Genomic DNA, 23938 nt, shown 5'->3' on the forward strand with positions numbered 1-23938 from the left:
AGAACAGAGGTAGAACATAATTAAAATAGTCAACACATTGTAAAGAGAAGTTCACCTTTTGAAAGTGCTCGCTAATAAAAGGATGTCCATGCTATTTGAAGAGAGAGCTCATGCCAGTGTTAGTTCAAGAAGCTTCCAGTGATGAGGGCTAGGGAAGTGAGTGAAACATGAAAAGGTTATAAGAATGTTGGAAATGTACTTAGAAGATTGGGCAGATGATTCATTACACACCAAGCTGGCATAGATCTGTGTCATAATAAACAATCTTAATGAGGCAACTAACAAGGGAGTTAAACATGTTTTGAATGAAAGTGAAGGCTACATTAAAAGCATAGTAGGGAAATGCTCATGCACGAGCTCACCTAAAGGAGAAACATGGAAAGAAGAAAGGCAAAGTGACTAAGAAAAGAACCAAAGGCCATGCCATCTGAGAAGATCATGCCAAATGCGAGCAGAGCCATGGCATGAAAAAAGAATGGCTCTTCACGTAGGGAAAAGAGGGAAGAATTATAATGTTTTATCCCACATTTTCCAACAAAGGGATTACAATGTTTTTTAAATACACTTGCACACATACTTTGTTGTGTCTTAAGAAGAAGAGCCTTTCCAAAGGTTGTAAGTCCATAATGTGGGCCCCTTGTGCCAATGGATATGAGTTGGAGGATGAAGAGACAAATTTTAAACAAACAAATAATTGTACTGATGTGGTGGGAAGCACTCGGATTGTGCCATGTGTCCCGATCATGTGGCTGGAAATTCCTCGTAGTAATAAGTTGCTTGAGATTTTAAAAATGCAGGAATGCACTTGGGCACCATGTGGTAGTGGGCCCAAGTCGCAATTCATCAACAATAGACTCAGACATGGCCTAAGATTTTGACATGTGGCTAGATCTTGTGGTGGGCGCATGCCCGCATTAACAAAGTGCTCACCCATTAAGAAATGCAAAATTATGAGATTTTTCCATGTGGCATCGGGTCTCAGCTAGTCATGAGGTGGCACCAAAGGAACAATTTAGGACAGACTCTCTAGATGTTGCCACATGTCTAGATTGATGGCTAGTGCATGCTCGCTTCCCAAAGTTGCAAGAAAGATAAATAATGCTGGATAGTGGGTGGCTGACACATGGCACTAGGTCAGAGCAGATGATGATGTGGCATCTAGTGAGTAGTGGTTGACCAATCAGAGGCTACCACGTGGCAAGAGGACAGTCAAAGCTTGTTGACCCTAAATTTGAAGGATAGAGAGAAAAATAAAGGAGTAAAAAAGAAAAAAATTAATTATTTTTTCAAAAGTGGATATGCACGTTTAGATTTTTAAAATGAAAAATAGGGAATTCATTATAAAGTTTAAACTTTAGATATTTGAAATTTTTTTGAAAATTTTAAAATTTAAAGTGCAGACCTGATCACTTATAGCAGGGGAGTCATTTTCAAATCAGCTTTCTAAAGGTTTCATAGAGGCAAACATAGCGATATTATATATCGCCAAAATTGAGAGAAGATGAACTTTCTGATTCTGAAGTCTATTTCTACATAGGTAGCAGTCTATTTGAGTTATGTGAGGTTTTCTCTCAGGTTTCCTTTTTGCAACTGCATTAAGGTATCAAAGTTTAGAATTGATTTCTAATGAGTTGATGACCTGAATATGGTTAAAGGGCAGTAAAGACTCCATTTGGGTTGATTTCTAATCACATTCATTGAGTAAAACTCAAATTTTACCAAGAATTTCAGTGAAGTTTTTAGATATTTTGAATGACTCAACAAGTTTTCATCATTGAGCAAGGATATTTACAAACCAATAATAGAACAATGATGAAACTTAATCAGATTAGATGGGAAGAGAGAAGAGAGAAGTTGTTTAGTTGCAAAAGATTGAATTTCAAGTGGACACCTATCAAGCAAGGATCAGATCTGGGAATTCATCTTCTCCTATATCTTTCTATCTTTCTTTCATTGTAAGGGTTGGTAGTTTTCTCTGGGTAATACCAGTAGGGCTCCAAATCTACTATAAGAACTAGGATAGTAGATGGTTTTTCTTCTTGACTACTGAGCTTAGCTCTACCAATGAAGGCCACACATCCACCTTGTGTAGATTTACATTTCATTTTCATGCATTGTCATTCTGAGATACTAGAAATTGATGCTAGATTATGTGAAGTATCTTGAGTTTCGTTTAGTTTTACTAGTTTACGTATTTAGTCTTTCCATGGATGAATATAAAAAGGGATTTACAAGAATTATTTGAGTTTCCTTGTTTTGTCTCCTAATTTTTCATATGTCATTAACTTTGTGATTAAATGGATAAGGTTCATTTGATTTAAGGCAGCTTGGATGAGTTGTGTATCAGATTTGTTGTTGCTTCTAACTCAAGGAGTTAGGTAAATGCTTCAATTTTCTCATACGGTTTCTGGGTGTATGAAGGAGATATTGCATAACAATGGGATTTGGGGATTTTAGTTGATAAACTTGATTGTAATGCAAACAAGTTAGGTCATCCTGCTAGTAATGACTCTATGTTTCAATGGATAAGGCACTGATCACTAAATCAAATGCAAGCTGATATGAATTTCATTTGCACAAAATCTTTTATTCAAATAAATTTAGTTTTTCATGTCTTGTAGTGGGTTGAAAGGAATTAACCCTCACTCAGCTTGTGAATGTCATAGATTTGCATTTAGCTACTATAGGTCCAGGTCATTTCATAAGTCTTTAGGAGAAATAAGGGGTTTTCATCTGCCTAATAGATTCAAGGATATGTTTTTACACTAGTCTAGTATCAATTGAATTTGAGGTCTACTTGCCTAGGTTTAGCAGAGCCTGAAGTAGAAGAAGGGTCATGCCTTATAGTTGGCCTGTTGTCAGAAATGGCATGTTGAAAATGGGAGTTAGCTACCCCTAGATATGTCAGTTTCTCAGTAAGATAATTGAATGTAAGGAAACTTGGCAACAAAGAATATAACCATTTCCACATAACCCATAATAGATCTGAAATAAACACGAAATTAAAATCCACATGCAAGAGAATAGACAACATACCCACAAAATTGTGACACAAGATATACCCTAGGAAACCCTCATTGAGGGAACAAACCCAGTCTCCAAAAGCATCCATCACCATGTACTATTTAGCAAAAAATGCCATTGCAATACAACTATGGAAGCCTTCATAGCCATAGCCACAACCGAGAAAACTATGTGAACAAGCATGAATCCACACATCCCATGCCATGCTTTCAACCTTCACAAATGCTCCCTTGGCTAACCTTTCAAGCCTTATCCCGCTTGACTCTTACCTTTCTAACTCTTACTCTCTACAACAACTACCCTTGTGGCTACTTATATAGTAGCAAGTACCACAAAACCACTAAGTGATATTACATAAACCATGTGCTAAAACCATGTGCTACCTAACCCACTAACCCCACATTTAATATTGGGCATTTAATTCTTTTTCTCCAATATTAAATAATTACATGAATGTTACAATACAACTCATCAAGAATATTCCATGGAAATCTTTACATGTTGCACGTCCATCTAGGCACAACATTACATAATAAAATAAAATAATAAAATATAACAATATTATGCAATGTGTGCAACACCCATTATCTCAAAAATCTCTCACTTGTTGTATACGTTGCATAGGGTCAATCTATAGCCACATAAATGAACAAGGGAACAATCCCTCCCAGCACATCAACCATCATGGATCAAAATACACCAACTGGTCCATCGTAGTACTTGCAACAAAATCAAAGTATCCAGCATCTCAAACATGAATGATCTCACCTCCTATTATTCCACTGCCACTGGACATACATAGAAGCCATCCAAAGAGAAAGCCACCCAACCTATCACATTAGAAGATCATAAAATCCTGTACCAACTAAAATTTCAAGCACAAAAAAAAAACCTGATCCAAAGGTAATCACATGTATCCGTAGTTGTCAAAATATCCATAGCTGAAATAGCACCCACAGCAAGTGCCAAACCCATCCAACTATCCATACCTCAAAGGTATAAAAAGTGAATCTCATATCATCGACATATCCAATCTATAACCCACAATCACAAGCATCAAGTGTAATACCTACCACATATATACCAAGAAGCTCCCACTGCAAAAGATAATGTGAAATCTATAACCAATCCACTCAACACATCTCAAAGAAGTGAATCCATGTAGTATCAAGGATATCTGCAATACATAAACTGATATCCTACAAGAAAAACTCTTGTAACAAGTCTCCAATAGTCTCCCAAATTATTCACAACCAACAAAGGAAAGAGATAAAGGAATAAATATGTCATCTCTCACATGACATACATGAGCACAAACCAATGATAACAATTTCCAGCCAATCTCAAATTCAATGTAGGCAAAACTAAACATCCAAGAAGATAACCAAGACCAGAGAAACCATGTAAATCATAACCTGTATCATGTCCTTGTACACACATCTCTAGATGTAAACTGTGCAAGTATGATCTCCTCCATAAAACCCCAACGACATGCAAACCATACCATATAGCTAATCATGGATGCAAGCCTCTCATAAGAAGATCAAACTCATAAACCCATTCCTAAATCAAGGAATAACCATTCCTAATCCAAGGAAAATGCCCAATATAAAACCATCTCCCAAACTCAACCAGCATAACAACATATGCACATGGAGATAACCAATTCTAAACCATCTCTCAAATGAACCCTCCAGAACTAACTCATGTACTATAGCTCAAGATCTATATCCATGAAAGACAAGCATAAATATAATGCAACTGAGAGAAACAATGGGCTATACCTCTCAAGTAGCAAACTGCCAAGTAGACCAAGAGTGGGGAATGAGAGTGCTCATCAAGATACCCAAGTCTCCAACCAAGACTCATCTAAGAACAATCTCCTCTCAAGTCCATATTAGGTGACTACCCCTCGGACTTCCTGCTAAAACCATCAATCGTCCCAACAAATACTTCTCTAATCTAAGAGAAATAAGGATCACCATCATCTCTAAGTATCCATGAGCACCTCTAACCAATCAATCCATGCCAACTCCAAATGCAACATAGCAATATCATGAAGTATCTAGCTTATGATTAGTGTACTCAATATCAAGAAACTAAACCAAGATCAATGTCAAAGTTCCAACCATGGCCTCAGGAACATAAACATGACAATATGATCTAACCATCTCAACCAAAGAGATAACATGCTCCACATGAAAAAACTATAACATGTCACAACTCTAAATGTGTATCAAGAGTATACCATGACATAATAATGAAACCATCCTCATACCAAGGATAACATGCCAAATAAAAGCATAAACCACACCTTTGCCAAGAACCCTATGAGTCCTCAAGACGCAACCATCTCCACACACCGTGAAGAAAACCATCTTCACATACTAGGAAGAACCATCTCCACACACCATGAAGATAACCAAGAACTCCATGAGTCCTCAAGATCTAACCATCTTCACACACCATGAAGATAACAAGTGCACCATGAAAATGTTAAAGATGCTTTTGTAGCAACAGTATCTAAGAAAAACCTCCAACATCTACAAAAAATCAATAAATATATCAATGCCAACAACTCCCACTCAACTATGGTACCAAGTCAAATATGGCATCATAAAATCCATCTCCTAATTGAAGATCCAAACCAAACTAGGAACTAATCCTGCACTTTCACCTCATCACTGTCACAAGCTCCCACTAAACCATGTATCCAAGCTATCCATGACATCATGATGAAAAAACATCCTCTAAGCATGAGAATCAACCAAGGCATCAAACCATTAAAGAACTCAAAGTGCACATCATGAGCTCCTCAAAAGAAACTAAATAACCATGATCCTCAACCAAGAAGATATACCACCATAACTGAATAAAAAATCCAAGCCAATGAACATCAAGGATGTACCTTTATAACCAATCATGTCATGTCAAAATCCATGACACCATGATCACATCCATGAACTGAGCATCTATCTCTCAAAGTGTCCAAACTGTCAGCATAAAATAGTCAACCACAATCCTCTGCCATGACTGTACCTGGTAACAACATCTCATCCCTTCTACATGAAGAAAATAGTAAATCATGTGACTTAGGGCATAGATAACTCAAATCCAAGCCACCAATCTAAATATGCATCAATAATGAAATATCAATGGGCAAAGACAACCCATAACCAAGCTATAAATGCAACCTATAAGTATAGACCACTTACAACACTACACAACTTGTAGATCCAACGAGTCATCATACATATTCAAGCCAAACACTGATAATCATATCATCATGAGACCAATCTGAAATATGAACCGAGTATACAATGATATCAAATCTTAAATCTCCAATGCCATAAACTCACAATGTTACCATAGTCAAAATATACCATAAATTGTTTAGATAAATATATCAACAAATAAATCATGCCAAATCTACACAAAATCTAAGCCAATGTGTAGAGCTCTCCAAGAGCTTTTTTTTGACTACTCAAAGTCCAAAATTTGACTCCGTATGCTCGAGTTATGCCCTAATCCATGCTCAAAATAAAAAACATCTAACTTTAGGGCTCTTAAAACCTGACAAAATCTCCAAATCATAGAACCAAACCTACGCCAAGTTGTAGTGCTCTAAATTAGCTTTCCAACACCTATAAGAACTCTAAAATTTTATATTCTGAGAGAAAGTTATGGCCGTTTTACTAAGACAATCTTTTTACTATTTTCATTGCGATTTTTCATTTTTTATTTTTTTCTGTGACAAAAATTTTGATGGGATTAAATTTGACGGCCATCATAGGCTAAAACCAAAAAACTCTTTCATTTCCTCTAAACATGGCCAAACTAGAGCATATTATATATCAAAATTTATGGAAATGTCGACCCAAATCCAATGGTGAGGTCTATTTTTACCCAAGAGGTCATTTCTACAAGCTACCCCTCAAAACCCTCATTTAAAATGAAACATCCAAAAAAATCCTTTGTCCAACAATTTTACATGCCCAAATAATTTAATATCCCATCATAACAAAAAATCCAAAACCCTCAGATCTGCAATAAATCATTCATATATCTTGCACTTTCTTTTATCCTCTCATACATTCCCATGGATTCAATCTAGGGTTACAATAATAAAACCATAGCTCTGATACCACTTGTAAGGAAACTTGGCAACAAATAATATAACCATTTTCACATAACCCATAATAGATCTAAAATAAACACGGAATTAATATTCACATGCAAGAGAATAGACAACATACCCACAAAATTGTGACACAAGGTATACCCTGGGAAACCCTCATTGAGGGAAAAAACCCAGCCTCCAAAAGCATCCATCACCATGTATTATTTAGCAAAAAATACCATTGCAATACAACCATGGAAGCCTTCATGGCCATAGCCACAACCGAGCAAACTATGTGAATAAGCATGAATCCACACATCCCATGCCATGCTTTCAACCTTCACAAATGCTCCCTTGGCTAACCTGTCAAGCCTTGTCTTGCTTGACTCTTGCCTTTCTAACTCTTACTCTCTACAACAACTACCCTTGTGGCTGCTTATATAGTAGCAAGTTCCATGAAATCACTAAGTGGTATTACATAAACCATGTGCTAAAACCATGTGCTACCTAACCCACTAACCCCACATTTAATATTGGGCATTTAATTCTTTTTCCCCAATATTAAATAATTACATGAATGTTACAATACAACTCATCAAGAATATTCCATGGAAATATTTACATGTTGCACATCCAGATAGGCACAACATTACATAATAAAATAAAATAATAAAATATAACAATATTATGTAATGTGTGCAACACCCATTATCTCAACATTGAAAACCCTCCAACGTTTTCAAACACCAACATGGGGGCATCCACATCTATTCATATTTTTGAGATTTAAATCTCTCATGTCCTAAGGATGATTTTCCACTTCCTAACATAGACATCATAGTGGATTTGACTACCGGACATGAAATGTTGTCTTTAATGGATGCTTTCTTTAGTTATAATCAAATGAAAATTACAGAAGAAGATCAACATAAAATGGCATTTACTACCCCATGGGGGACCTTCTATTACCAAGTCATGCCTTTTGGCTTGAAGAATGTTGGTGCCACCTATCAACATACAATGATTACAATCTTCCATGTGCCTTAATCCAAACAAGTGTGTCTTTGGGGTCAAATCAAGCAAGTTGTTAGGATACACAGTGTCAAGCAGAGGCATTGAAGTAGATCCCACCAAAGTGCAAGCCATCATGGAAATGCCTCCACCTACCACATTGAAACAACTCCACAATTTTTAGGGAAAGTTACAATCCATTAGACGATTTGTGTCCTAGTTAGCAAATAAGGTGCATCCACTTCAACATTTTCTTTGAAAAGACACTAAGTTTAAATGGGATTGTATATGTCAAAAATCATTTGAACAAGTTAAGGTATACTTGGCTAATCCACTAGTTCTAGTCCCTCCAATTCCAAGATGACCATTGATTCTATACATTTCAGCCACTTCAATTGCCTTAGGTGCCCTTTTGGTACAACTAGATGAAAATGGTAATGAGCAAGCCATATACTATCTCAGTTGAACTTTAGTTGCCTATGAGTTGAACTATACTACTATTGAGCAAGCTTGTTTGGCAATAGTTTTTTGTATGTATAAATATGCCATTATATGCTTTATCACACTACACATCTCATTTCCAAGATAGATCCATTCCAATATTTGCTATCAAAAGCCTCCCTCACTAGTCAAGCTGAAAAATGGGTTTTGATTTTAAGTGAATTCGACATTGTCTATAAGGATCACAAGGCCATTAAGGGACAAGTAATTGCAGACCAACTTGTTGAAGCTCCTCTTCAAGGAGACCATCCCATTATAGTAGATTTTTTAGATGACATAATTATTACTGTTACCCCTAATACACAATGGAAGCTATTTTTTGATGGTTCCTTCACACAAAAGGGATCAAGGGTAGAAATTTTGTTTGTTACATTGCAAGGAGAGCTCATTCCTAAGTCTTATAAGATTTCATTCCCTTGCACAAAAAATATAGTTGAGTATTAAGGGTTAGTCACAAGGCTTCATCAAGCTATTAGAAGGAATATAAAAAGTCTTCTTGTCTTTGGAGACTCTTAATTGGTCATTAAACAAGTCATAGATGAATACCAAACAAAGGATGAAAAGTTGTTGCCATATCACTAGATAGTTGAAGATCTTAAAAACCACTTTACTAAGCTAGTTTTCTAGTAGATACCAAGGACTAATAACAAAGTAGTAGATGTCATGGACACCATTACATCCAATGTAGCCATGCGTAAGTAGAGTCCTAAGTGTGAATTTCTTGTTGAGAATATTTTTCTTCCTACTTATGAGCAACCCAATTCAGAGCTGGTGTGTGAGATTGTCAGTCTTGAGTCTCCATGGTACGCCAACACTTTTGCCTATCTTTGTGAAAAAATGATCCCCATCACCCTCTCCTTGAATCAAAGAAAAAGCTTCATTCATCACATTGCTTGATATACTATCCTAGGTGATAAACCTTTCAGAAAACACTTTGATGGAACCCTCCTCTAATGTCTTAGTTCAAAAAAAGCCAAAATGGTGTTAGAAGAGGTCTACTAAGGAATTTTTGGTGCTCATTCTAGTGGCCTTATGTTAGTGAAAAAGCTCCTTAGAATGGGTTACTATTTTCCTACTATGGAAGTGGATGCCTATCATTTTGTGAAAAGATGTGTCCCTTGTCAATAGCATGGTGATTGGGTACATGCTCCCACCCAAGACCTTCAACCCACCATCACACCATGGCCCTTTTCCCATTGGGGATTCGATCTTGTTGGTCAAGTATATTTAAATTCTGCAAATGGACACAAGTATATTATTGTTGCTACTGAGTACTTCATAAAGTGGGTTGAGGCTATTCCATTAACCTAAACCATTGGAAAATAGGTTTCAAAGTTAATCTTGAACTATAGTATCTATCATTTTGGTATACCTCAAGGCATCATGACTAATAATGGAACTCCTTTCAAAAATTAAGAAGTTGCCACATTATGTAGGAAATTCGAAATCACCCAGCATTTTTCCACCAAATACTATCCCCAAGGCAATGGCCAAGCTAAAGTTACCAATAAAACCATTTTGAAAATCCTAAAGAAAACCATTGATGTAGCTAGTCATGATTGGCACCTCTAAATTGCTCCCACCCTTTGGGCCTATCGCACCTTCATCCAAACCCCTACAAGAGCCACTTCATTCTCCCTTGTTTATGGTTCTAAAGTTGTCTTACCCATCGAGATTGAGCTCCCTTCTCTCAAAATATCTCTCAAGAATCTAATGTCTGAAGAAGAATACTAAGTTACTAGCTTGCAATGGCTACAACTCCTTGATGAGAGATGCCTCAATTCCATGAACCACCTCCATGTGTATCAAAATCACATTAAACTTTAGTTTCACAAAAAAGTTAGGCCTCAAGAATTTGAGGTGGGTGACTTAGTTTTGCAACATAACATGAAGAACCTCTAGAACCATGAGAAGAAAGGAAAATTCAAACCTAATTTGCTTGGTCCATTTATTATTACAACCAAATATGGTTCTGGGGCATATCAAATTGCCACTTTAGAGGGAGATTTGCTCCCTAAACCTACAAATATCCAACACCTCAAGTGGTTCTATTCTTGAGTCTTGTAATTCCTATATAGTGTTGTCATAGCTCCACAAAATACAAAAAAATCAAAAAATTAGTAAACTCCAAAAACATTCATAAAATGTTCCTAAAGAAAAGACTAAAAGGAAAAAAAAGTTCTTGAAAAAGGTATTTTGGTCCATTATCTATAAGGCTCATCTAACTTCACCCCTTTCCACAGTTTCATCCCACCTTTGTGCAGAAGTCCTATCTAGCTTGCACTTTTCATGCATCTAATAAAAGACCTCTTGTTTACGAGGCATTTTTCCATCGATTGTTTTTCCTAATCCCATTACACTGAGCTTTTTCCCACAACAGTGACTATAAAATAACCTAAACAAATTCACACTATGACTAAATGATTTTAGAACCTTGTTTCATTCACACAATTGCCATCAATTTAATCATAAACAACTCAATCAAACACTCAATTTCAATCAATCAATCAATTTTTGCCTTACAAGATAAATCCTTCCTACATAGGCTTAACATCAACTTTCACTATCAAAATTTAGTTCGTGGAAAGAACTGTGGACTAAATAACTACTTGGTCATGAGGTCTTTTGTGGATTTTATCTTTGTGTATCAATGATAACCTCTCCAAGTGTGCCTCAATATTCAATATCTTGATATCATTTGAATGACTTATCCTAATTACATGTGTCATTTTGCAGTATGATCTATTTTCATGATTCTTTCACACATCTATGTCAGTTTTGAGTTATGATTATGCATTCCTCATTGGGGGCAATGAGTTAGCACACTTACCACCAAATTCCTTTGAAATAATTTAGGGTGCCTAGACCTCTCAAATGCGTACATGTCATTTTTTCCATCATCACTTTGAAACCTACATCTATTGTGTTGAGAGTCTAGTCCATGCAAAGGAACCTTGTCATCTCTGCTACTATGGCATTTGGTGCATCACTCCCTTTGCAATATCAAACTAGGGTATGCTCTCCTATATGAACACATCTAAATCTTGTTCATTCATGTAGTTAGGTTTCATATAGACTAGGGCTTCATTGTGATTTTTTGTTTGAGACAAGGGTCATGTTTAAGCCTTTCCCTTTTCCTTCCCGTGTCTATTTTTGAGAAAATGGGGTAAAAAAATAAATCTTTTTTCACCTCATTTCCTTGAGGAGGCATCCTCCTCCCTTGTTGTAGCTATGGCATGACTCTTCTAACTCCTTTTCTCACTGGGGCAATCTATATTTTCTTTTTCTTTGATGCAATCTCATCTCGATACTACATCAAAGAGGGGCAAAATGTAGAGACCTACAAAATTTCTAAAACACTATAATAATTAATTTAATATCTCCATTGATATTATAATTATTTATTAATTAATTAATTGTATTTTGTCATATTCTTCTACTTATTTAATTAATTTTACTTAATTAAATAAGTTCACTTCCCTAATTATTTTGAATTTAATTCAAACACTCCCCTCTAATGTGTTAAATTTATTTAATGCATAGTGACAACACATGTTCCCTTTAAATAAATTTAATTTATTTAAATCATCCACATGCTTAAGTTTATTAAACCTAATTAAGATTAATCTAGATTAATCTTAACCCTAATCCATCCTCCATCAAATTTAATAAATAATTTCTAAAGATCATTTATTCCCCCTTTATCTATCTAGCCCTCAAAATGAATTTTTAATTAATTCATCCTCCACGTCTCCCACTCATCCCATTCTTTATTCCTCCACTATGACATGTCTTCCACTCACCTAATTCTTTATTCCTCCACTATGACATGCCTTCCACTTGATTCGGGGGATATTTTCATCAAAATTGAAGTATCTCCAAAACTCCAACAATCAATGCCAATTTATATTTCTCAAAATTTTGGATCCAACGCAATTCGAATAGATGAAAAAAGAGTTTGTATGCAAAAGTTATAGTTTGTCAAAGTTTGGTCAAACCAAGTACAGATGTTGTCAACAAGTGAAAAAAAAATCATCTCAAAAGTGGTCAACAATGGATTTCAAATTGAAGATCTCATCGAGAGCTTTCCAACGACGTTTGTTTCGTAAGAAATGGAGTTCGTATGCGAAAGATATGTCCAATTGAAATTCGAGATGATGAGGTGGAAAATAATAATAATAACAATTTATTTATTTTTTTTAAATATTAATATTGTTAGTGGTGCCGAGTTTTGAACCGGTGACCACCAACCCCTAAAATCTGACTGGTGGCCATTACACTACCGGCAGCTTTTGAAAAGTAATTAACAAATATTTTATTTGACCTTTTCATGGCCCCCAATTCGGGTTAAAGGACTGAATGGTGGTTAGAACCACCGACCTACGTGCCTCCAAAAATTGTCATTATCGTTGTGCCATGTGGTGGACTTAATTTATATTGGGTGCAAGTTTTATTTAAAGTTTAACAAATCCGATTCCCCCTTGCTTAAATAAGGGCAATTATTAAATACTAACCCTCAAAAGGGTATGAGGACAAATTTATAAAATAGAAATGAGTCTCATTCTAAGGAGGGACTGTTGTAAGGGTTTAAATATGTAAAATCTTATTTTTCCCTATTATTAGACATTGTTTTGTATAAAAAGAGGGGTTAGGGGCCTTTTCAAGGCATGAAAATTAAGGGAGAAATTATGCAAATGCTGAGAGAGAGTTTTTCTATGTGGAGACTTAGTGATTTTTCCTACACATAGAGAAATTTTGCTACGTGTGCTTGAAGGGAATTGTCACAAATCACTTGTATTGATTTATTGGAGTTAATTGGATCAGTCCCCCTATTGGAGCTGGACCTAGAGACGTAGTCCTTCCCAGACAAACTCTGAAATCAAATGTGTTGTGTCTCTATCTCTCTTCCTATCAGTTCATTCTATGCTTTTCTTATTTGTAATTACGTTAATTTTTCTTTATCAAAGCTTTAAAATTAACTTTATGTAATTGGTTAACATTCTTTGTAATAGGCCTAGATCCTAGAAATCAGATCACCACTCTCCTCATTTCTTTATTCCTCAATTATGACATGTCTTCCACTCTCTTCATTTTTTATTCCTCCACTATGACATGTCTTCCACTCTCCTCATTTATTTATTCCTCAACTATGACATGTCCCCCATTACCTTTAATTTTAGATTGATCCCACTATCTCCCTTTCTTTATCATTTCCCTTGCCACCCTTGCATGGCCTATGTGGCTCCTATGTGGATGTCACATAGGTGCCAGATCCTCAAGGTCTCTGTCAAACCTATAAATAGAGCCCTTATCTTAATTGTTACACATCTCCTCCATATGCATTGTTATCATGCTAGTATATTTCTAGAGCTTTCTAAAGATTTTATGCTTAGAACTAACCTTTGGTAGTTGTTTGCATTACTTAGATTTCTAGGTTTTGAATTAGTTTCATGGTAGTATGATGTTGTAGGTTTCTTTCTTCATTGCATTCCATTCACCTCCATATCCATGGAATCCTCTAAGGGTGGCTTACTCATAGCCATTTCTTGAAGGTATTTCACACACATTCTTAGGATAGATTCATTTAAATATTACATTTTCATCATCAAGAGATTCAATAGTTTTTTTTTGGGAGAGCACATCTACATCCCTCACACTTAAGCACACCAACAAGGCCTCTTACGAGTGCCCTTGTTGAGCTACTTTGAGGTTGTGTGAGGACTTTTAATTTGTGTTTGCATAAGTTGTTAAACTCAAGTTGATTTTAGTTGTATTTTCATTTGTTTCTAATCTTTCATATGCACATGTTACAACTAATGTTTTCTTGTTTATGTGTGCTCCCGATAGGTTAGGATTTCAAATATACAATTGGCTGAAAATCTTCCAATCCAAAAAGTTTTTAGTATCTCCTTGACATACTTTGACTGAGTGATGTATATACCATATTTCATCTAGTGTACTTGCAGATCCACAAAGAACTTGATCTCTCAAAACATAGACATTTACAATTCTTGCTTCATTTAGTATCTTGACCTCCAAATATGATATTATCAACCAAAATTTTAGATAACAAAATACCTTTACCTTTCTCTACCTTAAAGTATAGATTGTTGTTATCATTAGTCCTTTCAAATTTATTTTTTACAACATAATTACATGAAGTCCCTCATACCATGCTCTTGGTACTCGTTTCAAATCATATAAAGCTTTGTATAATATACATACCACATTTTTATTGTTAACATTAGAAAATCCTTCTAGTTGTTCTATATAAACTTCTTCCTCTAATATACCATTTAGAAATGCAAACTTAAAATTCATTTGATAAACTTTGAAACTTTTGTATGTAGAATAAGAAAGCAAAGTTCTTACTCCTTACAATCTAGCAATAGGGGCAAATGTTTCTCCATAGTTAAATCCTTCTTCTTGTGCATATCCTTTGCAAAATAATATTTCCTTGTTCCTTGTGACTTCACCATTTTCATCTAGCTTGTTTCTATATACCCACTTGGTGTCAATCGCATTTTTGTCTTTTAGTCTAGGAACTAAAGTCCATGTCTTGTATTTCTTAGTTTGTTCAATATCTTCTTCCATGGCTTTACTCCAGTCCACATCTTATAAGGAATCTTTCACTATTTTGGGTTCTTTCATGCTCAGCAAACATGTATCATTTTTCAACTTGTTCCTTGTCATTGGTCTAACATATGTATCTCCAATGATTTGTGTAGTAGGATGATGTCTCTTAACATATTTAGACAATCTTGGTCTAGCTCTAATTTCTTCATTTGATTTTTCAACATCTAACTCACTATACGTACATCTCTATCAAGTAGTCCAACCTCTCTCTCATGTACATTAATCTCAGAGTCAAAAAGTGCCTCAACTTCATTTTGTCACTTAGCACCTGAATATAGCTTAGTTCCTTAATGCAACTTGGCATTCATAGTATGTGACTTGGCAATCACTGAAACTTTTTGTTGGTTTGTAACTTGATTTGTAGCATCTTCTTCAGCAAGCATACCTTCATAAAAGTATGCAAATGATTTGTATTCTTCTAATTCCTTCATAGGTTCAACCTTATGTACTTCTGTATATTCATCAAATTTCATATTTTCAATTTTCACAACTTTGTTAGCGTTAGTATTTAAACAATTATGAACTTTACTTCTTGTGGAATAACCTAGGAATATAACTTCTTCACTTTTTGCATCTAGTTTACCATTCCTAAAATCTTTGAGAATATAGTATTTTCTTCTAAATACCTTAAATATTTTACATTGGGTTAGTATCCATACCATAGTTCAAAAGGTGTTGAATGAGTACCTTTCTTGATTTGTACATGGTTTAAGGTATAGATAGTTTTACTTAGAGCTTCTCTCTAGTATTTCAGAGTAACTTTTTTCTCCATCATGAGTGTCCTAGCAAAATTCCATTATACACTTGTTCCTCCTTTCAACTATTCCATTTTGTTGAGGGATTCTAGGAGCAGCTATTTGTCTTTTGATTCCTTTGTCATTACAAAAAATCTCAAACTCATTTGATGTAAATTCTCCTCCTCTATCAAATCTCAAACATTTTAGACTTTTACCTGCTTCCTTCTAAACTCTTGCTAAGGACCACTTAAATATTTAGAAAGCATCAAAAAAAATAAAATTAGAAAAATAACTATCATTATTCTATAATTATCATCAATAAGCACCATAATGTACTTATCTTCTTTATAGCTTTGCACTTCAATTGGTCCACACAAGTCAATATGAATAGTCTCTAGTATTCCTTTAGAGATATGAGTTTTACTCTTAAAGTTTGACTTTGTCATTTTGCCTAACTAGCATTATTTACACATTGTATTATTAGGCTTCTTTAACTTAGGCAAACCTCTAACTTTTCTTATGTTATTGATACTAACCAAGTTATCAAATTAACATGACATAACCTCTTGTGCCATAGCCACATATAGCATCCTCTATATCAAGATACAATAGATTATTTCTAGTTTGATAACCCTTTTCAATTAGTTTTCCATCAATATCATATATCTTAGAGATTTTTTTTTCAAGCTCAACTCTACATCTTGAATTATTCAATTGTGAAGCACTCAATAGATTATAGTTAAGTCCTTCCACATAGTAAGTATTGTCACATAAAATCTTTTTTGTGAGTCTGATAGAACCTTTTCCTTTTATCAAACATGGTGGATTATTGCCAAATCTTACACTATTTCCATCATAACAATTCAAGGTAATGAACTTACTTTCGTCTCCAATAATGTGATGTGAACACCTACTATCAATGATCCATCTATCATTCTTATTTAGACAAGACACAATTGTAGTTTCCTCATCTTCATCAAATTCATCCTTCATTGCAACATACACCACTTCATCATCATGTTCATTAAATTCATCTCTTTTTTCCTCTTTAGCAATGTAGCAAGACTTCTTACATTTTTCTTTCTAATTTTTTTGTCTTCATCTTTTCTACTTTTGTACTTGTCACCACCTTTGTACTTCTTCTTCTCTAGACATCTAGTAGCAATATGACCAACCTCATTACAATTGAAACAAATGATAGGTAGTTTACCTTTAAACTTGCCTTTACCTCTATGAAATCTCCTTGCTAATAGTGTTTCAAGTTGATCTACATCCTCCTCATCTATCTCACTCTCACTGGACATGTTTTGTCTCTTTCTTCTTCACATTAGGTTCTTTCAATAAAATCTTACCTTTCAAAAAAAAAAATATATTTTTAGGTTTGTAATTATCAAAGTTAAATAGCTCAAAAGTAGTGAGTCTACCTACTAGACCTTCAATAGTTAGAGCATTCCCTAGTATACATCTCAGTTCTTATATTGCAGAAACTCTAATAGCATATATAGGCAATAGTGTTCTTAAAAATTTTCTTAGTACTATATCATCATCTATTGTACCAATAGATCCTCTTATTGCATTGACAACATCTTTCATTCTTGAGTAATATTGAGTAATATTTTCACCTTCTTGCATTCTCATATCACCAAACTCACCTCTAAAACTCTGAGATTTGGCTCTTATAGCATTCTTGTCACCTCTATAGATGGTGTGTAGGGCATCCCAAATTTTCTTTGTATTATCAAGACAAAACAATCTCCCTCTTTAGCATTGATGGAAAACCAAATTGATCAGGTTTAAATAGTAAGATCAACAAAACACCAAAAAGAAAATAATTCCTTGTATTGAAATCTCTCCCTCTATTAGCAACTTTCATCTTCTGAATAGGTTACAAAATTTTGTTCTGATCAATTGACAATCAATTCATCCTTATGACTCCCTCTACATTATCTTCCTCTTCCTAATATGTATTTTTTGAGACTTGCATCTGAGTGTCTAGATGTCATTAAATTGACTATCTTTGAGTTGTCTATATAGATTCATATTGGTATGAGGTAAGTATACTTTTTATGAGACTAACAACTAAGATCTTATATGTCATCATGTTGATTATCTTTGGGTTGTTTGTATAAACGCATACTAGATATTTTAATAACTAAGACCTTAGATGAAAATTGTTGAACATCTTTGAGTTATTCAAAATATTGATCGTCCTTTACCTTTGATTATTAAAATGTATTTATCCTTCTTGACTAAGAAGGAGTGTTAAAGTTTTAGTCAATTCAAATGTATTTATCATTTATATGTGTGTGTTGTCTTATTATATAAAATATTAAGTTTTTTTTTTTTTTTTTTTTTTTTGTGTGTGTGTGTGTGTGTATATTCATGAAGGAACATATTTATTCTTTCCATATGCTCAATATAAATGTGACAGGATGTTGCATTTGTAAGAGACATACCAAATACAATGACAGTATCAATACGATTGGAGCAAATCCTTAGAACTTAACACTTCTAAACATACCTTAATACTTATAAACATACCCTAATAGAAAAGCTTATGATGCTTTTACCATCTTATTAGGTTGCCTCAGTCCTCATGCTATAAATACCCAATTTTTTGTCATCTCATTGTAAATTCTTTAGCTTTATTTATTTTTAAATGGTGATATATTTATTAGTATTTGATATTATTTATGAATTGTATCCTTCTACAAAACTAAAACTTTTATAATTATAATTTGAAACATTTTTCCATGGTTAGTTAAGAATTATTTTATTCGTTTCTTCTATCTTCTTATTCTTTTTCCATATTGGTTCCTTTATACTCTCACTATCTTCTTTTTAAGTGGTTGTATTTATATTAATCCCCTCTTTTTAATATTAGTTTATTCTACTTTGTCCCTTATGGCTATTTATATTAAGCTATGAATATCTCCTCTTATCAATGTTTTGGGATTTTGATATATTGGTCAGTGGTGGGGTTATTCCATTCAATGTCAATATCTTTTCTTTATTTTCTTTTCTTCTAAATCCTCACATGGAACTTACATGGAACAATTGTGACATAGTGGCCCTAGTATTTTCCAAATAGTTTTAACAATTCACAACTAAATTATTATCTAATTATTTGTAACTAGTTAGTTATTATGTACATATTATTATAATTTATTATTATATGCTATTATCCAAGGGGATATTACATTCAACCATATTTGAATAGTGGGATCTCCCAACAGATAATACTTGACAACTATCATCCTCTCATTTCCAATTAAATGGTTTACACATAATTAACATGAGCAACACATTGTTCTTTCTTAGTTTTAAACAAAATTATAATATAAATTTTAAATCTTCAGTCTTAGTTATCATGTAAATTCTAATGTCAAGTATAATTCTAATCATAATTCCAAACCTTAATTGTACTCATAATATTAACTCCAAGGCTCACTATAATCTAGGCTCTAATAATTTTAACACTCACCCTAACCCTAGTTCTAATTGTGTAATGATGGTGTTTACTTTGCAAGGCCTCTACTAGACATGGTAATGAAGCATTAAACAAACATGTCTTAGTTGTTTTCAAGTATAATTTGCAAGGCCTTTGCTAGACACAGTAATGAGGAGTTAAACAGACACATCTTAATTTTTTCTAGGTATACTTTGGAAGGCCTATTCTAGACATGCTAATGAGGAGTTAAACAAGTACATCTTCATTTTTTCCAAGTATTCATTAGAAGGCCTCTACTAAAATGGTAATGAGGAGTTAAAAGACACATCTTATTTTTTTCCAAGTACATATGTGAACAACAGCCCCAATGGCCCTTTGAAACTATTGATAATTTATTTCTAGTCAAGTATGGTTCAAGTGAGTCAAGGATCTTTGTTCCTAGTTAAGGGTGTTAAGTTTCTCCCATGCTAGAATAGGAATGAGCTCTAGTGATTTGTAGGGAGTAAGAATTGATTTCTAATGATACCTTTTGTTTCCTAGTTCTATAACCAAAATTTAAAAAGAATGGATGTTTAATCATGGTATTTTTCTCTATTATTGTCGACTAACAAGTTTACCATATTTATATAGTTAAGTAGTGTTAATGTAATATATTGTAATAATGAATTATTTGTATGTTTACACATTTGAAATTTCCTTTAACCTCTCTCTTTTTGCATTGAATTTAATTTTTTGATAGGGAGGTGGATGGAAATGACACATTGTTGATATTTGCTATATAATTAATAAGGTTTTATCAAACCTAACTTATTTTCTCTTTTTAAAGTTCCATCAGAAATTCCTACTTGATGTCACTTATATTGATTGTAGAATTTTAGGTTTTTAACTCTCTAGGGGTAAATGTTAAGTCTAGATATATTACAAATGTCTTGAATGGATTTGCATGGAAATGAATACGATTAAGAAAAATGCCTAAAAGGACTACTTAATCAAATATGAAAAACATAATATACACCTACATTTGTTTAAAAAGAAGTACAATTTGTATATTACATTGGAAGAATAGTCTATGAAATCTTATAAATGATTGCATTCACAATACAATAAGTTAGTTCAATATTGAAATGATTGTATCTAAATAACAAAGAAAGATCATAGAGTTTGGGAAACTAGCCTATATTTCTTTCCCTAGTTTTCCTATATTGAAATGATCACATGCAAATAAACAAAGAAAGATAATAGAGGTTGTGAAACCAACCTATATTTCCTTCCCTAGTTTTTCTTGTACATTATGGCTTAAAACTACTATCAAATATGGAGATTAACTGCTATACAATAGAAACTATAATATCACTATTCTTAAATTCCACTTTTTTTAATAGTTAAGGAAGATTTTTGAAAAGAAAATATATCATTTGGTTTGTGAAAGAGAATTTGAAAAATTGTGTAGGATTATGGAAATAGTTAAGGTTTTAAGTCATTTGATTATAGAAATTGGTTATCCATTTCATCATATAATTTATTTTTTTAATAGTCAACATATTTTATACTATTTTTAGATTATTTTTAAAAAAATTACAATATGTTGAAAACTATTACCTCAGAGTTTCTCCAGATTTCCAAGTTTCACCAATTTCTGGTCCTACTTATATTTGGGATCCTTTTTGTGACTGAAAAGCCTCTCAGCTAATAAATTTAAAGCCTTGATAACTTCAACAAGGTGACCAAGGTAATTTTAGATGCTAAATAAAATACATACTAGAAAAAAAACATTGTGTAATAATTTCATTGGTCTTAGGATGACGCTTATGCCTCTTGACTTAAAAATAAAATGAATTCCTATCAAAATTTCAGCCAAGTTTCTAGATTCAACATTTTGATTGCATGAATGACATGAAAACTAAATGTTTGTTCTATATGAGCACTTTAGAGCTATATTAAATAGCCCACATGAAAAAAAATCGTTATCATCTTTCTCTACTTCTAATTAAACATTCTATCAAGCTTCAAATGGCTTTTAATTTATTTAATTAGGATTAAATTTTATTCCAGGACAAGATGTTATACTTAAGAGTGCCAAAAAAATTATAAATGAAACATGTGTCATGTAATTTAGCTCATAAGCCGTCATGTTTACTTGTGTTATGAAAAAGGCTACAAGCCTTATTATAGGTGATTTTAGAAAATGAAGTTTGGGTCCAAGGTTAGACTAGAACGGTGTTTTTTCCCCTTAGATTATTGACCAATATAGTATTCAAAGAAATTATCTATGATATCACTATTTATTTTAGAATATAATTTTTGTGACTAATATGTGTTTCAATTGTAAAGGTTTCAGTATGAATGAAATGATGAAGGGTTGTTAAGTTCATTTATGCACCTTTATACAAGTGTTTTGTAAATTATTTTGTTCAACTAATGTTGCAATCATTTTTCATAAGTTATAATAATGTTTTGTTATATACACCTTTATACAAGTGTTTTGTAAATTATTTTGTTTAACTAATGTTGCAATCATTTTTAATAAATTATAATAATGTTTTGTTATATAAGATTTTCTTAAATAAAATTGCCTTTGAGTGTCATTCATATGATATTTACTAACATGAACATGGTTAAATAAGCATTAAATTTGGATAGGTTAATTCCTTTAAAAATGGAGAACAAACTCTTATGAAATATTATTTATTCTTAACTATGTGTTGTCTTGGTTATTTTAGGTTGTATCTTATGAATCCTTATCACAAATGTGACAATTTATCTTTAGGACAATATAGATATTGGTTTATTATCTAGTATTTTCCAAAATATTCGTAAATAAAAAATTCTATGATATCCATTGATCATTCTGAAGTAAAACTAAATTTTCTTTGAAGTAATTTAAAACTTCAATTTAAACCACAAACATAACAATAAAACATCTTCTAGTCATATAACTTGTAATCTTCATCATAAGAGCCAAGTGAGCAAAACAAAATTCATTTCATTTAGAAATAATAATCAATTCTTTTCATTTTTTACTAGAATTACACTAATTCCTTCCCCCACTCCCCACTTCTGCTCCCCACTTCTGAAAGTCTCTATCTTATGACGATGTTTATTATGAAACGTTCATTTTTATTGTGCCCTGTCCAACAAATGACTATCACTCACCACCTCTCCTGTCCTATCACTTAATCCACCTCTGCTATGTAATGAGAAGCCCTTTGAATTTAAAATATCATTAGCACGCCTATGCCTGTGCTAATCATTTTCAAATTGAAATGTCAAAACAATCCAATGGACCCAATTCAATGTTTTCATTTCAAGGGGGGCAAGAAATCATAGTCTTTTGTCATATTAAAGGAACTGATCTCATCAATAGTTAAAATTAAACACTTACATTGAAAGCATAAAGTTATCGTTACTGTAAAAGTTTCATGCTCGCTTCCCTCCTATCTGCTATAATAAGCCCAGCTCTCCACCAAGAAATTTGTGAAAATCTCTACAGCTATGGAAAGAAAAAGCGGAATGGCATTCTGTCTGATACTTGCAATTATGATAGTTTCAGGAAACGCTGCTAGAACAGGCAAGTTATTATCTCATTTTTCTTCAGTCTTTTATTAGTTATGAAATGAAAAATCATTATTCCGCCTAAGATATTTGTTGAACTCTCTAATATTGTCTATGCACCTTATTTTTCTTTAATATGAAAAATAACATTGTTTTAGGTTATACTAATTGATGAGAATTGTTGTTTTTGCTGCAGGGCTTGGCAGATTAGAAGTAGATAAGAAGGAAAATGATTTCCCTCATGAAAACACTTCTGAAGCTTTGAGTTCAGAGAAAACAACAGAAAAGTATACAAACAGTTCTGCTTTAATGGAAGAGCCTTTAAGAAGTGAACCTCATATACCACCATCTCCAAAACCTAATAGTAACAAAAACCCCTAACTCCACCACCACTATTGGAGAGTTTAATAATTTGTATTTTTAGGTGGACAGTTTTATGCTATCCCGATTGCAATATATATAGACGTTATTTATTATACAGGATATATTGTGTAGAATTTCCTTCACATAGATAGTTAGAAAAGCCTCTATGTATACTACAGCTATGATGATTTTTTAGTTGACTTAATACAATATAAGTCTCGTATAATGGGTGTTTCCTTTTTTTCCCTTTTTTTCCTGTGTAAAAGACAAATACCTATCAATATGAGAAAGAAACCGATCATATATTATTAACTTTGGGTTCCATCGGCAGTGGACCATTTTATGTTCATTGGGCTGTGTAACACTTAAAAAATACTGTTACCACAGCATAACTAATGGTGATGTTCACAGCAAAATATTGGCATAACAAAATGCCTTTTATGGTCCACTGAAGTTTATATTTTTTAATCTATTTACAAACTAAACAAGCAATGTCAGTGTAATTCCTGCAGTCGGCTTCTTTTAGCTTGTGGACGTGCTTTC

The 23938-nt window shown here is 33.3% G+C and overlaps 1 long non-coding RNA gene across 1 annotated transcript; it reads left to right on the forward strand.

Annotated features, from left to right (window-relative positions):
• Positions 1–22852: 22852 nt before the first annotated feature.
• Positions 22853–23707, forward strand: LOC149559644 (uncharacterized). Its single transcript, XR_016363299.1, has 2 exons — positions 22853–23048; positions 23229–23707. It is a non-coding gene; the product is annotated as an uncharacterized LOC149559644 (long non-coding RNA).
• Positions 23708–23938: the final 231 nt, after the last annotated feature.

Source organism: Cupressus sempervirens, chromosome 4 (genome assembly GCF_028749045.1).
Source record: "Cupressus sempervirens isolate cs-2001-9-10 chromosome 4, ASM2874904v1, whole genome shotgun sequence".
Taxonomy (NCBI): Eukaryota; Viridiplantae; Streptophyta; class Pinopsida; order Cupressales; family Cupressaceae; genus Cupressus; species Cupressus sempervirens.